This window comes from Prionailurus bengalensis, chromosome B1 (assembly GCF_016509475.1).
Source record: "Prionailurus bengalensis isolate Pbe53 chromosome B1, Fcat_Pben_1.1_paternal_pri, whole genome shotgun sequence".
Lineage (NCBI taxonomy): Eukaryota > Metazoa > Chordata > Mammalia > Carnivora > Felidae > Prionailurus > Prionailurus bengalensis.
In genome coordinates, this window is record NC_057344.1 from 124,561,168 (window position 1) to 124,580,151 (window position 18,984).

Genomic DNA, 18,984 nt, shown 5'->3' on the forward strand with positions numbered 1-18,984 from the left:
ACAAGTCATCTTTCTTTAGCTAATTAGCTCCTCTCTGGGCAACTTCGCCCTGCTGTGGTCCATAGCCCTGTTTACCTGTTTACCTATTTTGGTCCTTCCTTCCTGTGAAAGCAGCTTTCTGCTACTGTACTAAGTTGTTGTTGTTGTTGTTGTTGTTGTTTTTTGGGGGGGGTCTGCCCTGAATACCTAATCTTTTTACCTCATTTTTGATGCTTTCATTCTGAGACTTTTCTATTCCTATATTTTTGTCCTATACTGGGGCCTTTGTCCTATTTACCTAATCTGTTTTACCTAATCTTAGATGCATACATGCTGTGGCTTTCTATTTCTTTATGCCTTGTTAACCCACCAGTGCAAGCTCAGGGAATTCCTAAGCTTATTCCCCACACTTGCCTGTAGTTTATCTAGTTTCCCACAGTCACACTGGCTCTTTATGCTCACCAAATATTCTTCTGGTGTCTCCTTATTCCAGTGAAGTCACTTTCTGTGATCCTGCACTGATCCTCAGACCACACCGAAAATCAAATGCCCCTAGAGAAGAAAACAGATGGTGATTATCTGTTGAGGAAAGGTTCATCCCTTTGGTATTTTTAGCTTTTATACTCTTAATAGCTTCCTCAGTACTCTGATATTTTAAAAAAGTATGTAACTTTTTAAAGTTATCCACTTTACTGGCTTTACTAGTTGTTGCAGTGTGACAACTGACCTGATTGCACTGACCTGCAATTTACTAGATTGTGTTTAGATCTGAACATTGATCAAAAGCCTGTTCTTGCCTAGGGTTCTCATAACATAGTAATACTCTTTCCTTATCTTTGTCATAATACTTTTCTCATTTGATAATAATGACTCTTTGTGTGTATATATGGATGTGTGTGTACAGAGGGCAGGAGATAATTGGTTGTGTTTGCTCGTTCTGTTTATCTGTCTCTGCCTCTGCATTGTAGAATTTCTAGACTCCCTGCCCCCGGCATTATGTCTGTGATATGTGGAAGGTGAACAATACATGTAGAATGAATCAATGATTAGCAGATACCTACATGCTAGGACACAGAGTATTAGAAGTCTAAACTCATGTTTCACACTTTACTCCTTTCAGTCTTTGTGGTTCCAATACTGACAGAGACAATGAAATACTGTTGTTGCCTGAAATATTTTAAATAGCTTATGGTAAAGGATTCTAGTATCAATAGTTTCTCTATACCTATGTATAATTTAGTGCTACAGGTGCAATTTTGACCCTGACAAGAGTTTCTCAGCTTACTCTGGTAACTACAATACTTCTACTTTGTGTTTTTTATAGGGCTTAGCAGAGTGCTTTGTTCTTAGTAGATACTTAATGTTCTTCGTAAAGCTATTGCTAAGGTTTCAACTTTCTTAAATTTTCAGTCAGATAGCATTTATACCTGGGCTACACTACTATGTTGTTATTATAATTCTAAAGCACAAACTACCATTTTCCCTCTTCAAAGTAAATGCCTTCTTTCATCTGTGTAATGTGTAGCAAAAGTAGGGAAAACAATGGTAGCATTTTATATTTTATTTGGCCTTATATTACATAATGTTAAAAGTACAGATTTATCTTGATTTAAAATCAAGTAGTATGAGAACTTTCTAGTGTTAACACTTAAATAAGGCTTTGTTTTTAGTGTTTTGTTTTTTCATATTGTATGACACAAATCCTCATTAAGTTATTCTTTATCACACTTTTCTTTCTCATTTGGAAACTCTCTATGATTCCCTTAACAATGTGCTAATGAAACTTCACTGTTCTTTACAGTTTATTTTAGGGAAGGACACTATTACAATTTCTTCTCAGATTTTTTGGAAACTAATTAAAATTTAGTGCATCAATTCTAATTTTTATGGATTGGATGTCTAAAGCTCATAAAGAGGAATAAAGTTTCTTCTTAAAAACATAAATGGAAACTTCTGTATTATGTAAATTTGCATCTGAAGCTTCTTAAAATTTTCTCATGAATTGGAATTAATTGGTGGATTTCTTTTAGCTTCATATCCTTCATGTAGTCAAATTATACTTACTGAACTTTTTTCTACTAAAACCCTTTGTTAATTTAAATAACAAAACTCCTCACTGGTTATTTAGGAAAAGACAGCTAATCAGAAGGGGTTGTGAGTAATAATACGATATTGCAAATATATCAGGAGGACTTTCTGTAAATCTTCTTACTTTCTTGTAAACCCATTATTATCTGAAGTAAATAATTTATTAATAGGCTATAAAATATGATTTTAATTTTTAAAATATTTAGAATATAAATACTTGATAAATGAAAAATAGAAGTTAATAAAGTGGGAAACTGAACTATTTAGAATAACACAATAATACTGAGTTAATCTTTTATTGATATGTTGTAGTTTTATTATTCAATTTAAAGTGTTATCTAATATGCATTGTGATTTTTTTGACCCATGAATTACTTAAAAATATTCTGCCTATTTTATAGTTTCTATTTTTCTGCTAAAATTCTCCATCTTGTCATTTTTTTATTGAACATATGCAGCATCTTTATTTCAAAGTTTCTGTCTGATAACCTCCATGTCCTGATCAGCTGCAAGTCTGTCTTTATTGTATCTTTTTTTTCTATTGATCCCACTTCTTGACCCACCTAGTAACTTTTGATTAATGCCAGATTTGCACATAAAAGTTTGTAGAGTCTCTGGATAAAAATGTCCTTTCTCCAGAGAAAACTCACTCTATCTTAATTCAGTCAGTAAAGTAGGGCAGATTACCTCAACCAGATCAGTGACTAAGCTGTCTTGAGGTGAGTTTGCAGTCTTTGTAAATATAAGGCTATATTTGGTCCGCACTCACTCTTACATTTCCACAGAATTTAATTGAGAACAAGTCTTTTCTAAGTCTCCTTCTCTTGCTGATCCTGAAATCTTGCTCGCCCTTAGAATTTGAAACAGCTAAAACTCTTCTCTGGGTTACAGCGCCTTTCTGTTTAGCTCAGAACTCACTTTTCTCAACAGCTTTCAAGTTTATTAATTGCCACAGAACAAAACTTTCAAACATTGAGCTAAATTTCTGTGCCTCTGTTCTTTCAGGAATTTTGGCTCTTCAAGCACTGGCTACCTTTCTAGCCCCACCTTCTATGTTTTCTTCAGCTCTTTGATACTGCTGAAAGCTGTCTGGCTCCTGGCCTCTTAGCAGCTCTCTGCTGCCTGGCTTCTAAGCCTCTTTGCACTAAGAATGAGCAAATGCTTTGAAAGGAGAAAAGAAGTGAGGAGAAAGTTGGTGTCACTTCATTTGACTTCTTTGTCTTAGTATATTGTGTCATCAAGACTTTGGTGCCTCAGCAGCTCTTTATTAAATTATCTGCCTTTTTTGGTTGTTTTCTGTGGAAGTTTTGATGAGCTATATGCCATTCCATCCTGGCAGAAAACAGAAATATGTGTAGTTGGTTTAAAAGAAATACCATATTTGATATGTTTTAGGAACATGCTTTCTTTCCTTAATATTTTTAGGACTCTTTTTATGACTAAATCTGGATGGATATACTGGTAGATAAATAACTTCCTTATTCTGGTTTATTTATGGAATAGTATAATTATAGTGTAGTGAATTTAGTCATTAGCCTATTGTTAGATGTATAGGTTAGATGTATAGATGTGTGTGTGTGTGTGTACAATTATAAATGATGCTTTGTAAACCATGAATATTGTGTTTATAAGATAACTAGAAATGGCATTACTGGGTTAGATATGCACATTTTCAGTTTTTGTTAGATACAACCAAATTATTTTCTGTAAATGGTTTAGTATTTTACAAGTTTTGCCACATCCAATCACTATGAAGTATCAATCTATTGAGGATTTCAAAATATGAGAAAAATATGGTACCTTTTAAAAATTTTTTGTTTAGAATTTCCATAATTACCAGTGAAGTTGAGTATCTATTTGCATGTCTGTTAGTCATTTGTATTTCTTTTTTCAAGAATGCTTTTTATAAAACCACATTAGTAAAAGAAAGGATAAGAATCATATGATCCTCTCAACAGATTCAGAAAAAGTGTTTGACAAAATACAGCATCCTTTCTTGATAAAAACCCACAACAAAGTAGGTATAGAGGGAACATACATCAACATTATAAAGACTGTATATGAAAGACCCACAGCTAATATTATCCTCAATGGGGAAAAACAGATCTTTCCCTGTACAATCAGGAACAAGACAAGGATGTCCACTCTCACCAATGTTGTTCAACCTGGTACTGGAAGTCTTAACCTCAGCAATCAGACAACAAAAAGAAATTAAAGGCAACCAAATCGGAAAGGAAAAAGTCAAACGTTCACTATTTACAGATGACATGATACTCTATGTAGAAGACCTGAAAGACTCCACCAAAAAATTCCTAGGACTGATACACAAATTCAATAAAGTCACAGGATACAAAATCAACATACAGAAATCTGTTGCATTTCTATATACTAATAATGAAGAGGCAGAAAGAGAAATCAAGGAATCAATCCCATTTATAATTGCACCAAAAAACCTAAGATACCTAGGAATAAACCTAACCAAAGAGGCAAAAGATCTGTTCTCTAAAGACTATAGAATACTGATGAAAGAAATTGAAGATGACACAAAGAAATGGAAAGACATCCCATGCTCATGGATTGGAAGAATAAATATTGTTAAAATGTCTATACTACCTAAAGCAACCTACACATTTAATGCTATCCCTACCAAAATATCACCAGCATTTTAAATAGAGCTAGAAGAGACAATTCTAAAATTTGTACAAAACCACAAAGGACCCCAAATAGCCAAAGAAATCTTGAAAAAGAAAAGCAAAGCAGAGGGATCACAATTCTGGGCTTTAAGTTATAGTGATAAGACAGAATGGTACTGGCACAAAAACAGACACGTAGATCAATGGAACAGAATAGAAAATCTAGAAATGGACCCAAAGCTATATATATGGTAAACTAAGGAAGAATATCCAATGGAAAAAATATATAGTCTCTTCAACAAATGGTATTGGGAAAACTGGACAGCAACATGCAAAAGAATGAAACTGGGCCACTTTCTTATACCATCCACAAAAATCTGTGAAAGACCTAAATGTGAGACAGGAAACCATCAAAATCCTGGAGGAGAACACAGGCACCAACCTCTTTGACATCAGCTGTAGCAACTTCTTACTGGATACATCTCTGGAGTCACAGGAAACAAAAGCAAAAATGAACTCTTGGGGCTTCTTTAGGATAAAAAGTTTCTACACAGGAAGGAAACAATCAACAAAATTAAAAGGCAGCCTTCACAATGAGCGAAGATATCTGCAAATGACATATCTGACAAAGAGTTAGTATCCAAAATATATAAAGAATCCCCAAACCAAGTAACCCAGTTAAAAAATGGGCAGAAGAGATGAACAGACATTTTTTCAAAGAAGATTTACAGATGGCTAACAGATACATGAAAAGATGATCAAACATCACTCATCATCAAGGAAATGCAAATCCAAACTACAATGAGATACCACCTCATACCTGTCAGAATAGCTGAAATTGACACCTCAGGAAACAACAGATGTTGGTGAGGGTGTGGAGAGAGGGAAACCCTCTTACACTATTGGTGGCAATGCAAGCTGGTGCAGCCCCTCTGGAAAATAGAATGGAGGTTCCTCAAAAAGTTAAAAATAAAACTACCCTACAACCCAGCAATTGCACTGGTAGGTATTTACCCAAAGGATACAAACAATGATTTGAAGGAGCACATGCATTCTGATGTTTATAGCATCATCATCAACAATAGACAAATTGTGGAAAGAGACCAGATGTTCATTCACAGATGAATAGGTAAAGAAGTGGTGATATATACATATACATATACATATACGTATACATGTATATGTATATATATATATTTATGGCTGAGTAATTTTCTTTTGTGTGTATATATATATATACACATATACACATACATATATACATACACATATATACATACATATAAATATATACATATATATATACATATATCCATACACACACACACACACACACACACAAGAAAATTACTCAGCCATAAAAAAAAGAATGAACTCTTGCTATTTGCAAGGACATGGATGGAGCTAGAGACTATTATGCTAAGCAAAATAAGTCAGTCAAAGAAAGACAAATATCATATGATTTCATTCATATGCGGAATTTGAGAAACAAAACAAATGAACATGCAGAGGAAAGAAAGAGGCAACCATAAAGCAAACTCTTAACTATAGACAACAAACTGAAGGTTGCTGCAAGGGAGGGGGTGTGTGGGATAAATAGGTGATGGGAATTAAGGAGGGCACTTGTGATGAGCACCAGGTGTTATATGTAAGTGATGAATCACTGAATTCTACTCGTGAAATTAATGTAACACTTTATGTTGACTAACAGGAATTACAATAAAAAAATAAAACAAGCAGGGGCGCCTGGGTGGCGCAGTCGGTTAAGCGTCTGACTTCAACCAGGTCACGATCTCGCGGTCCGTGAGTTTGAGCCCCGCGTCGGGCTCTGGGCTGATGGCTCAGAGTCTGGAGCCTGTTTCCGATTCTGTGTCTCCCTCTCTCTCTGCCCCTCCCCCGTTCATGCTCTGTCTCTCTCTGTCCCAAAAATAAATAAACGTTGAAAAAAAAATAAAACAAGCAAAAAAAAAAAAGCCCTTTATATACTTTTCCCAATTTTCCAATGTGTAATTTTTTTCCAGTTGACTCAAAGCCATTATGTGTATATTTTTGATATTACCTATTTTCTTGTTATGCATTCACAAATATTTTCTTCTTGTCTGTTCTTAATGTTTTCTTCTGGTGTTTCATATCGTGATCACATCGCTCATTTTGGTTGTTAATTCATAAACTTCTTTCAATACAGTTAAACATATGGCCTACATGATTGCTCCATTTTATTTACAAATTATCTGGATTTTTATGTGTATTTCCTAACGTATTGTTATCTTTAATGAATTTTCAGAGGTTGTCTATAAATAATGTATTTTTTTTCCTGTTTGTTGGAGATAAAGCTTATTTTTTTCTATCTCCATCCCTACTTTTCAATCTTCTCCTGCCTCTAACTCTTTTCTAGATAATCATCTCCCTTCTCCTCTTCCCAGTCCTAAGGCCCTGCTGTGAGTGTATATGTATGTTAACAATATAAGGAAGCCATCGATTATATTAATTTATTGTTATAGTCCATTAGATTTAGTCAAAATTTCCTTTCACTATCTCTTAATGTACAAAGACTATATGCTAATTAACTTTTTAACTGATATCATCAATTTCTTTCCAAATGTATTTTAATTTCTGCCCAGTTTGGGGAGATAATGTGATCTCCAATTAATGAAAGTAGACTCTCACATTTCTCCTTGCATTTCTAACTTTTCTTTTTCCTGCTGCATATATTTTGAAACACTATTGTTAGGCCACTCTACTTTAGTATATTTTATTTTTGTTGATTTGATATTTTATAAAAATGAAGTATAATTTTTAATTTAATGCCTCCTGCCTTGAAATCTGTCCATTAATTTTGTCATTTCTACTTTTTTATCTTGCCTCCTTATTTTTATTTTTTGCACTTTATTATTTTTTTAATTTTTCTTTTACTGTTTATTTATTTTTGAGAGACAGAGAGAGACAGAGCATGAGTGGGGGAGGGACAGAGAGAGACACACACACAGAATCTGAAGCAGGCTCCAGGCTCTGAGCTGTCAGCACAGAGCCAGATGCGGGGCTCAAACCCACGGACTGTGAGATCATGACCTGAGCCAAAGTCGTACATTCAACCGACTGAGCCACCCAGGTGCCCCATTTTGCACTTTATTTTTAATGCTGCCTCATGTAAACGGTCTTTATCTGAATTATTTTTTAATGTAATATGAAATGTATATACTATTAAGAAAGGTTGTGTTAACAAATAATTTTCATATTTTATTAGCTTATAACCACAGTTTATATTTGGTACATTTTAGATGTACATAAAAGGTTAGCGGGGGGGCCTCTTTTCATTGTAAATATTCAGGGCCCCAGACTAAAAGGCCCACTGTCTCATTGCTAGTCACTGTGCCAGAGGGAAAATAATGCTCTGGAGGGTCTTACATCATCCGTTAAATGCTTAATAAACATCCCTTCCACTTAAAACCATTGGCAAGAGCTAATTATATGACTCCATTAATCCAAAGTGGGGATGGAGGAGTCAGGTAATGAAATCCTACTATGTGTTTGGAAGGCAGAGAACTGGAAGTATTAGATTGGCTACATAAATGTCTTCCAGAGAGGGTCTCTGCTTTAGTTCAAAAACTTAGCTCATTCAACAATGGTAGTCATTAATGATATTTTTGACACTGTTCCTATAACCTTACTTTATGTTTATTATTGAGCATATTTTTTTTTAATTTGTTTCTACCTCCAATTCAATTGATTACATTAGGGTTGTTAATATCAGTGATGGTAATCACTGCTGACAAAGGTAGGTTGAAAATTTTTGACTTTCCTACTCACAAATGTGTTTTATTTTTTTAAATTGTTTTTAATGTTTATTTATTTTGAGAGAATAAGATAGAGAGTGAATGGGGAGGAGCAGAGACAGAGGAAAACAGAGAATTCCAAGCAGGCTCCATGCTGTCAGTGCAGCCCAACGTGAGGCTCAAACTCATGGAACCATGAGATCATGACCTGAGGTGAAATTAAAAGTTGTATGTTTAACCGACTGAACCACCCAGGCGCCTGTCAAATTTTAAATAGTAGTTTGTAATCCAAGTTTTTGCCATCATAACTTATTAGTAAGCAGTTTTTAAAAACTAGTATAAATTGGAATTTAACTTTTTTTGCATTTAAGATTATAGTTAGTAGGCCTAAGGACTGTAGATGGTATGGTAGGAAGAAGCAGTCCGCTAAATGTGCTTTAAGTATACACTTATTCAAAAGAAATATACAGATTTAAGAGGAAATACATCAAGTTTGGAGCTATAATTTTGTATACAGAAATTATAATTGGTTCAGGAACTCCAGTATTTAACCTAGTACTTTATTTACTGTCAAATATTAAATTGGTTCACTGATCTAAAGGAAGAGGTAGATTACCTAGAGAAGCTTAGGTTGGTAATTCCCAAGAGGTTTTATTTTTATTATTATTATGTTTTTAATGGTCACTTATTTTTGAGAGAGAGAGAGAGAGAGAGAGAGAGAGAGAGAGAGAAAGTACAAGCAGTAGAGGGGCAGACAGAGGGGGAGACACAGAATCCAAAGCAGACTCCAGGCTCCTAGCTGTCACTACACAGCCCATCGTGGGGCTTGAACTCACAAACCATGAGATCATGACCTGAGCCAAAGTCGGACACCTAACCAACTGAGCTACTCAGTGTCCCCACTGCCAAGAGGTTTTAAAATGTGGCATTAGTAAATTTACCATTACCCACAAGCTATTTTATTTCAGAAATTTTATTTTCTAGTATGCCCATCCCATGGCAGATAAAATTCATGGACAGGGTCATGTTAACCAAGCTCAGGAGAAAGATATAAAATTCAAATATCAATTTACAATAAGACCTATAATTACTTAAAGTACTACATAAAGGAAGCTACATGGGAAACCTAATTATAACTAAGATGCCAGTATAAATTTATAATAAGAAATACAGGTATCTAGGAGACCAGGTACTTAAGTCTCATAGTAAGCACATTTTCTTCCTAGGTGCCATGTGAGAAACTACGTTACAAAAATTGAAAGATGGTTTGGGGAGCATATAATCAGAAAAGGCAAGTCAGTTATGTGATTTGAAGTTTGATAGCCTCAAATTAAGATGTTTCTTGAGGACCATGAGAGTGTCTTATTCATTTTTGTAATCTGATTGTGTGGAACATACTAGAGATTAAAAAAAATCTGTTGAATGAATGAGCACTCTATACAGAAGAACATATATATTTCAGTTGCTAAGAAATATTTTATTTGCTGTATTGAACATATGGCCTTAAAAGCGTATTATTGCTAACAGTGATAGTAAGGGGAAAACATCTATAAAAATAGTAGCTAATCAACTTTCTATAAAAAGCTTCTTCAAAATGAACATAAATATCTAAGGTAGGACTGCCCATTGCATGAGTGTAGGGGCCCCATTTGGTTAAAATACAGCATGCCCCCTGGAGTTGCACAATACAGTAGAACTGAACCTTATTCAGGTTATTTTTACATTTAGAAATGAGAAATAAGAAAGGTAAAGTGGATTATTAAAAACATGCACCATTCACATAGACTAGTTGCTGAAATTGCATATTCATAATAGATAACTCATTATTAGAACAATATCAGTGCACAGTTTCAATGCACAGTTATTGAAATAATGCCATCGAGAACCCAGGATCTTTTCATTTTTTAGCATGTAACTGGTAAAACCTGGTTTTCTCAACCTACACCCCTTTGTACCTGAAACTCTCTTCTTCATTTTTTTTGGTTGCTGTTGTTGTAATTGTCCTTTCTTTTTAACTACTATCATTTCAATAACCATTATCCGCAGAACTTATCTTCCACTGAGTGTTTTCAACTTCTATTTTCATTTTCTCAATTAGATAACTTAAGTGTCTTAAAGATTACATATTTGCTGATGCTGTTCATTGTAGGAGTGATATATCGTGAGCAAAAAGCACCTGAGATTAATCATTTTAAAAGCAGGAAAAATGCTGCTTGAGGGGAGGTGAGTCATTTAAAATACTCCCAAGGATATTGCAAAGTGTGACAAACCAAAAGTATAAAGAAGAATAAAGTTTTAGGCCCTTTTCATGTCTTTGGGTTCATCCTGAGTAAATGCTTTGATATCTGGTTGGATTGGTACTTTAGTAAAGTCTTATTTGATTAACTATTGTAGGCTGAAGATCCAACTCAGATTACTTAAATGAAGAAATACCTCTGTAATATATTACCATTTGTGACTGACCTTTTGTGCTTGGGCTTCAGACTTGTTTTTAGCTCTGTTAAAAAAGGGCAAGCCTAATTCCTATGAACATTGGACTTGCCTTGTTTTAACATGGTGACAATAATTTCCTTTCAGAATTGTGAAAAGCAAAACACATTATATTACAGTTGCCATTGAATAGTCCATGGGACATATAGGTTTTTCTTTTGGCATTTGACTACAGCTAGTCCCCAACTTAAGATGGCTGGGCTTAGGATTTTTGGACTTCATAGTAGTGTGAAAATGATGTGCATTCAGTAAAAACCATACTTCTTACTTTGATTTTGGACATTTCCTAAGCTAGTAATATGCGGTAGGATGCTTCATGATGCTAGACAGTGGCAGCAGCCACAGCTCCCAGCCAGCCACGCAATCCTGAGGGTAAATAACTGATATACTTACGACCACTTTTGGCCATACAACCATTATGTGTTTCATTTTCAGTGCAGTAGTCACTAAATTACATGAGATACTCAACACTTTATTATAAAACAGGCTTTGTGTTATGTGACTTTGCCAAACTATAGGTTAATGTAAGTGATCTGAGCACGTTTTAGCAGGCGAGCCTAAGCCATAATGTTTGGTAGGTTAAATGTATTAAATGCATTTTTGACTTACAATATTTTCAGCTTATGATGGTTTGTAGGGACATAATGATCCCATCATAAATTGGGGGAGATCTGTATTAGTAAAGCAAAAGGATTTTTCTCTAGCTAAAAATTCAAACACATTTTTTTCCTTTTTTCTTTCTTTTTTTTTGTTTTGCTTTCTGTTTATTTTAACAGTCCCCTAAGATATTTCATATAAGCCCTTTCATTTCTAATCTGCTGCATTGTATATGATGTTGGCTGTTTTCCTATTTTTCAAATGGCAGTATAGGTTGATAAAAATAACACTCAGACTTTAAGTTCCTAGAGAGTAAAAAGTTTAACAAAGAAACTATTTTTTCTACTGGATATAATAATTGGTTATATGGAACATAGCTTAGAACTTAAAACCTATAGGATATTTTGTTTGCTAAACATTATTTTCACGGGTGCTTTTAAAATTTTTCTCATTATTTTTTAATGATGTTCGTTTTTCCCCACATTCTTTCCCCTCCCCAAATTCTATAAACTTGCCAAGGTCTAAAAATGCTGAAGTATGAGAAAGAATGATACCTGGCCATTTGCAGCAACATGGAATGAACTGGAAGGTATTATGCTAAGTGAAATAAGTCAGTCATAAAAAGACAGATACCGTATGTGTTCACTCATATGTGGATCTTGAAAAACTTAACAGAAGACCATGGGGGAAGGGAAGGAGAAAAAATAGTTACAAACAGAGAGGGAGGGAGGCAAACCAGAAGAGACTCAAATACATTGAACAAACTGAGGGTTGATGGGGGTGAGGGAGAGCAGAAAGTGGGTGATAGGCATTGAGGAGGGCACTTGTTGGGATGAGTATTGGGTGTTGTATGGAAGCCAGTTTGACAATAAATTATATTTAAAAAATGCCAAAGTGTGGTTTTGGTATAAAAATCAGAATCCACTGAGTATAAGCTGTAGATAGGTTTTAGTTATATTTATTAAAGAGTCTTGAAGAAGTTAATATTCTTTTCCTATATAATCCAAATTCTAGGATACATTTAAGAAAGTAACCAGAAAGTAAGGGAAAAGTGCACAGAAACATCCCTCATATAATTTTTGTGTAATTGTGAATATTTTGAAAATATGTAAATATTCAATAAATTCAAGATAATTACATATCGTGGATTAGTTTATTAAAATGTTGTTTATTGAATACCTAAACATGGGAGATACTTATATTACAGTGTACGGTATGGGAAATAGAATTATAAGTTGCATTTTAATTTTCAAAAACATGCATACTAAAATCTTATAAAATACACAAGGATATTATATATTCAATAATTATGATTAGGTAAGCAGTACACTTTGAAATATCCTTTCTTTTTTCTTGCTGTTCTAAAATGTTTTCAAATGAATATTTTTTGAAAGTAAGCATTACTGAAAAATATGGAGTCTCCTCATTGCAAACAAATCTAAATTATAAGATAAATATATTATCTATAACTCCTGCTGTAGCATCTATTTCTGTGGCATAAATACTTCCACCATGGCTGATTATAGAAACAAGTCATTGGTGGAAATTCTGAAAATTTAACAGTTGTTCTTTGAGCTAGTGTGAGCCATTCTAACATTTCAGAGACCTGATTACTCATCCTGAAAACTACGTACTGTATGTAGTAGTACTTCTTTCCTAGTAGAAGGCCTTGAGCTCATGAGCTCGGCCAGGAGGAGGGGGGGAGGTGGGGCATGTGGTTGCCGCAGGCAGCCACTGTGCCGCCTGGTCTTCTTCGGGGCCACCCACCCACTGGCTCCACAGCAAATCTCTGAGTAAGGAAGCAAACTTGAAACTGCTTGGGAAATGCAACAATCCAAATGGCCAAAGGTACAATTATAAAGACTAATACTGTTACAGGAGTGGTTATGAATATGACCTACCTCAAAAAGAATATGGAGGAAGCAATTATGAAACCCCATGATCATAAGAATCTGGATCTGGATGTGCTATACTTTGCAGATGTTACAAGCACAACAGAAAATGTAGCTGTATATATCTGGGAAAACCTCCAGAAATTTCTTCCTCTGGGAGTTCTTTATAAAGTAAAAGTATATGAAACTGACATTACTATTGTAGTCTATAACGGAGAATAGCTTTCAGGGGTTAATACTATAAAAAAATTAATTTTCCCCACATTTGAAAAAGGTCTTTATCCCCTTGGACTATTAAGGAGTCATCACGTAATTGTCATCCACATTGTGCTCTGGCGTGACTGATATATTGAAATCATTGTGTGTTAAGACCTGTTGTGAATTCAAATCTATTTTAAAATTAAACTCGTAAAACTTTCTGAGTATCATTCAGAGAGCCTTTTATCTATAAATTAAAAATCACATCATTTTCAGTAAAAAAATATATACAAATAAAACAATAGAATAGACTATTTATAATCCTTTTATAATTGAATTACCCCCTGGGTAACCAAATAGTATATAAGAACATCTCCTTGTAAATAATTATTTCAGCTATAAATGAATATTCAATGATAGAATGAACTATCACAACTTTTCTGTCTTCAGTGAATTCTTGGATCTAGACTTTAAGCATCAATGGTAGGGGAGAGGGGGCCATTCACACTGGGGAGTAAAATAGACATGGTCCCTACTATCAATTGTATAGTGGGGAGAAAATAGCCATTAAAGAAATGTTTTTAATTGTGTTTCAATTTAATCTGCATGTAGTGACCCCTGCTCTAGAAGTTAAAGTTACACATTTTACCATTCCTTACACTTATTCTGTTGCTAGATCTAGTTTACTTTATCAGGGTTTATATTATAGAGTTTCCTGCAACCCTAATTTTTCTAGATGGTTTTCCTAGTTCCCTAAAAGAATTCAATATTTACCATCATCCCTTTACTAACCATGTTCATATCATTAAAAAACTGTTTTTGAATTCTCAGTTTTTGAGTCATCTTTTGGTTATCTGGATTTGAATACTGAATAGTTAATTTTTTAACCATCCTTGAACTCATGGGCACTCAACATGTGTTGTCTCATTTATGTGAATGTTTGACATTTGCCTTTAGATCCAAAGGTAACTTTCTAATCTTCACTCGTACATTTTTTTTTCTCGTCAGAAATTTGAAGACACTGTTCCTCTGTATTGTGGCATTTAATGTTACTTGATGAAATTTGAGGCGAGCTTATTTTTTTCTTCTTGAAGAAATTGACTTGCATTTTCTGCCTCTATCTAAGTAATTCTTTATCATGGACACAGAACAGTTTAACCAGAATCTGTGTCATTTGTTAATATTCTGTTAAAGTTCTTTCTGATCTATAGTGTAATATCTTTAGATTATTTTCTTCCTTCATGTCAGAGACTGTGATTGTATTATATTTCTTAAGTTTTTTTTATTCCATTTGCCAGATTTCTGATAAATAGTTTTCACATATTTGATCATGTCAGTGTGCCTACTTACCATCATCTCGCAATGTGAATCTTTAATATCTGTTCTATTTTCTCTTAATTTCTTATAATTGCCTCCATTATTCTCTTTTTATCACTTATTTGACTTTTTATGTTTATTCTGATTCTTGCTATTTCTAATCTATACATTCCATTTGAATATTTTGCCTCTCAATTATTGTCCTTAGCTGTGAAATCTTATGTTTCAACTCATTTTGTTTTCTTTCCTATTATCTGTGTGATCCATTTCAGCTCCTAATTTCTCTAAATTCTTCTATCTCTCCAAATATTCTCGAGAATAGGTGTTGAGTCCTTGGATTCTGTTTCATGTAAATTCTTTGTGTTATTTTGCATATGATGTTTCATTCTCTGTTTTATCTTTTGCTTCTCTCCACTTCAAACCTTTTCTTTCTTTTCTTTTTCCCTATTATAATATGTTTAAATAGTTTATGTATGCAAATAATTTTCCGTTTTTAAAAAATCTTAAAATGGACAGCTTTGTTCAGATCTTAAATTTCTCTGATTTATGTGACTGAATCGTCCTTGACTCATTTTTGACTTTCAAAAGACTATTTTCTCTGTTACTACATATAAAGGCTAAATACTATGATCTGCACACTTTCTCCACTTGCACATTTGGAAGTGCTTGTGACAGTTTCCTGGACTGTTTCCTGGACCACCTAAGGCCTCCTCCTTCAGTGTGTGCTAGATCAGGATTCCTCTCACTCAAAGACATCTTTTCAGCAGTTTCCCCCACCTCCCTCATCATCAACATTAGTTTTTCTTCTAGATAATCCCAGCTGCAGACAGACAGGCTTATATATCACATTAAAAAAAAAACTGTTTCCTTAATCCCTCATCTCCTCTGATCACTGCTAAATGTCTTGGTCTCCATTTACTGCAAACTTTCTCATAGTTTCTATACCCATTTTCCCCAACTCTTCTCTTATTCTTCCTTGAGCCTAGCTGGTTTTCAGTCTCCACATTTGCACAGGAATGGCCAACAGTAACTTCAGTGTGGCTAAATCCAATGGTGAATTCTCAGTCCTCATCTTACCTATTAGCAGCATTATTTATTTTGGAGACAGAGAGAGAGAGAGAGAGAGGGAGAGGGCAAGCAGGGGAGGGGCAGAGAGAGAGGGAGACACAGAATTCGAAACAGATTCCAGGCTCTGAGCTGTCAGCACACAGCCTGATGGCGGGCCCAAACCCACGATCTGTGAGATTGTGACCTGAGCCAAAGTTGTACACTTAACAAACTGAGCCACCCAGGCGTCCCAAGCAGCATTTAACTTAGCACCTGACAGCGTTTCTTGAAACTTCTGTGCATAACATCTGGGACACCATCCTGCTTCATTGACCATATATATTTAATTTCCTTTTTTGGTTTCTTCTGATTTCCCTTATTGGAATTCTCTTAGGCTCTGATTTTCAATTTCCTGTACTTCCTGTTTTCTTTATCTCAAAACCTTGACGTCAGCTTTATATACTATCTTTATGTTGACGAAGTCACATGTTTTACCTCCAGTAAGGATCTTTTTGTTTGTTTGTTTGTTTTTTGTTTTTTTGGTGGGGGGAAGAGGACTACTTTTTATTACTTTTATGTACAGAAAATTCAACAGCATACACTTACCCCAGTTTAGTGGTCAGTTTTTTGGCCTTTGCCTTTTCCAACTTGGCAATGCAAGCCACCCGCTTTGGACCCAGAACGTTGCCTCTGCAATGACGGTGGATCTCATCATATCTATCATTGTCATTAGTCCTGATGGTTTCTACCAGCTTAACCAGAGCTCCTTTGTCTTCTGAGTTAACCTGTGTGAAGGTGACAGTGGTGAAGGTCCTCTGTGGACTAGATGCCCCAACCTGGCCTTCCTCTTGGTAATGCAGAAGGGAACTCTCATCTGATGACACAGGGCAGGCGGGAAGACAACCAGCTTAATGGGATCCACATCAGGTGCAATCACTACCAGCTAAGCCTTCTTGTTTTCCACCAAGGTGGTGACAGTATTAACCTCAGCTTGAAGGACAGGAGGCCTCTTAGTGGAGACAGTCCCTTTGCCAGCAGCTTTCTTCTCAGCCTGGACTAACAATCTCTGCTTCTTCTCTTGCTTTGTCTCTAGTCTATATTTGTGGGTCAGCCTAAGCAGTTGAGTAGCTGTTTGGTGGTCCAAGGACTGGGTGAACTGGTTTATTGCAGGAGGTACTGTTAGATGGTTAGCCTAAATAGCCCTTTGCTGCTGCTGACCAATATAGCAGGGCTATTTGACAAAGAGGGTGAGGTTCCTTTTGGGCCGGGTGTCCTATCTGATGCCAAGATTCTTGGGTCTTTTCTCACTGAGCGCCAATCATCAAATCTCCATTTGGGTGTCTAAGTGGGCATTTCAAAATTTACATATCCACAGCCAAACTTCTGGCTTGACTCCTCTCTTTCACATCCTTATCTAATCAGTCAGAAAATTCTATTGGCTCTAGTTTCCAAATATATCCAAATTTTAACCTCTTTTTTAAATCTACTGCTAGCACTAGCATTCTCTTTTCTCTGAATTAGTCATATAATTCCCTAATGGGTCTCCTGGCTTCTACGCTTGTTCTTCCTAGTGTCTATTCTCAGGACCATGGTCAGAATGTGCCAATTTAATTATATGTTAGATTAAGTCTCTCCTCTGTTCAAAGCACTCAGTGGCTTCACTTCTCATTCCATATAGAAACCAAAATACATACAATGGTATAAGACCCTATGCCATGTACCTGCCTCCACTTCCACTCCAATTACCCTTTTATCTCACTTTCTAATCTCCACTTAGCTCACTCCGTGTAAATACCACTTCGAGCTGGCTGTTTCTTACACTTGCCTTTGCACCTGCTGTCTGTACTGCCTGGAATCTCACCTTTGCCTGTACATGGTTCATCCCCTTTCTTCCAGTCGTTACTTATTTGTCATCTTCTCTCTCTTATCTCCTTTAATTCTTCCACTCAATTTATCTTATTCTAATAGGCTGTAGACTTATTTGAGTTTTGTTTGTTTTTAAAAGCTGTGTCTAACTATTAGAATGTAAACTCTGTCATACTAAGATATTTTTGTCTGATTTTTTACTGTCATTTTTTTCGCTGCCTAGAACAGTGCCAGATACATCATAGATTCTCACTAAAAAGTGGTTAAAGGAATGAATACAAGAATAAGTAGTGAAAGGTCTAGGCCTCAGCTGTGGCTCTATGGAATCTGAGCTGGGTTCTTTTTCTTATTGTTTTATTAAATTCTGTGTCAGGGCCACTAATGCCAGCTAAAACTGTGGCACTCCCATAGCTTTTAGATCTTTTACATAACTCAGTATAATATCCTGGAATATGGAAAATCCTGGTGATACTTTCTCACTCTACTGATGTTTCCCTGTATCATGTAAGTTATTTTTACTTTCTTGGGAGTCATCCTGATTTGCGCAGGGCTGATGAATCACTCCAGTTAGCTTCGCTCAAAATTAGAAAGTGTTGAGAATTTACATAATTTTGTCTCATAATTTCCTAAGTATTGCTTTTTGGGGGGGAGATGGGGCAGGGATGATACCTTTTTTTTTTTTAAACTAAGATCACTTGTGTTTTGTTAGCTACTACATTTTTGGGTTGGGCTTTTCATTTTATCTCTGTCATAGTTTGGCTCCTGCTGGTGAATTTTGTTATTTTTACTATTTTTCTTCATTTTGTTAAATATCAAAGGGGGGAGATTTTTCAATACTGTTTTAGTCTTCTATTTTTGCAGGAAGTTCATGAATTATATTTTATGTTTAGAAGTACAGTAATATTGGGGTGCCTGGGTGGCTCAGTCTGTTAAGTATCCAACTTCGGCTCAGGTCATGATCTCACGGTTCATGAGTTTGAGCCTCACATCAGGCTCTGTGCTGACAGCACAGAGTGTGGAGCCTACTTCGGATTCTGTGTCTGCTTTCTGTGCCTCTCCCCTGCTCACACTCTGTTTCTCTCTTTCTCTCAAAAATAAACAAAC

General features: G+C 35.3%; 1 pseudogene; it reads right to left on the bottom strand.

The window, feature by feature from the left end:
* Window positions 1-16,616: 16,616 nt before the first annotated feature.
* On the bottom strand, window positions 16,617-17,889 carry LOC122469160 (annotated as a pseudogene).
* Between the last annotated feature and the right edge of the window lie 1,095 nt (window positions 17,890-18,984).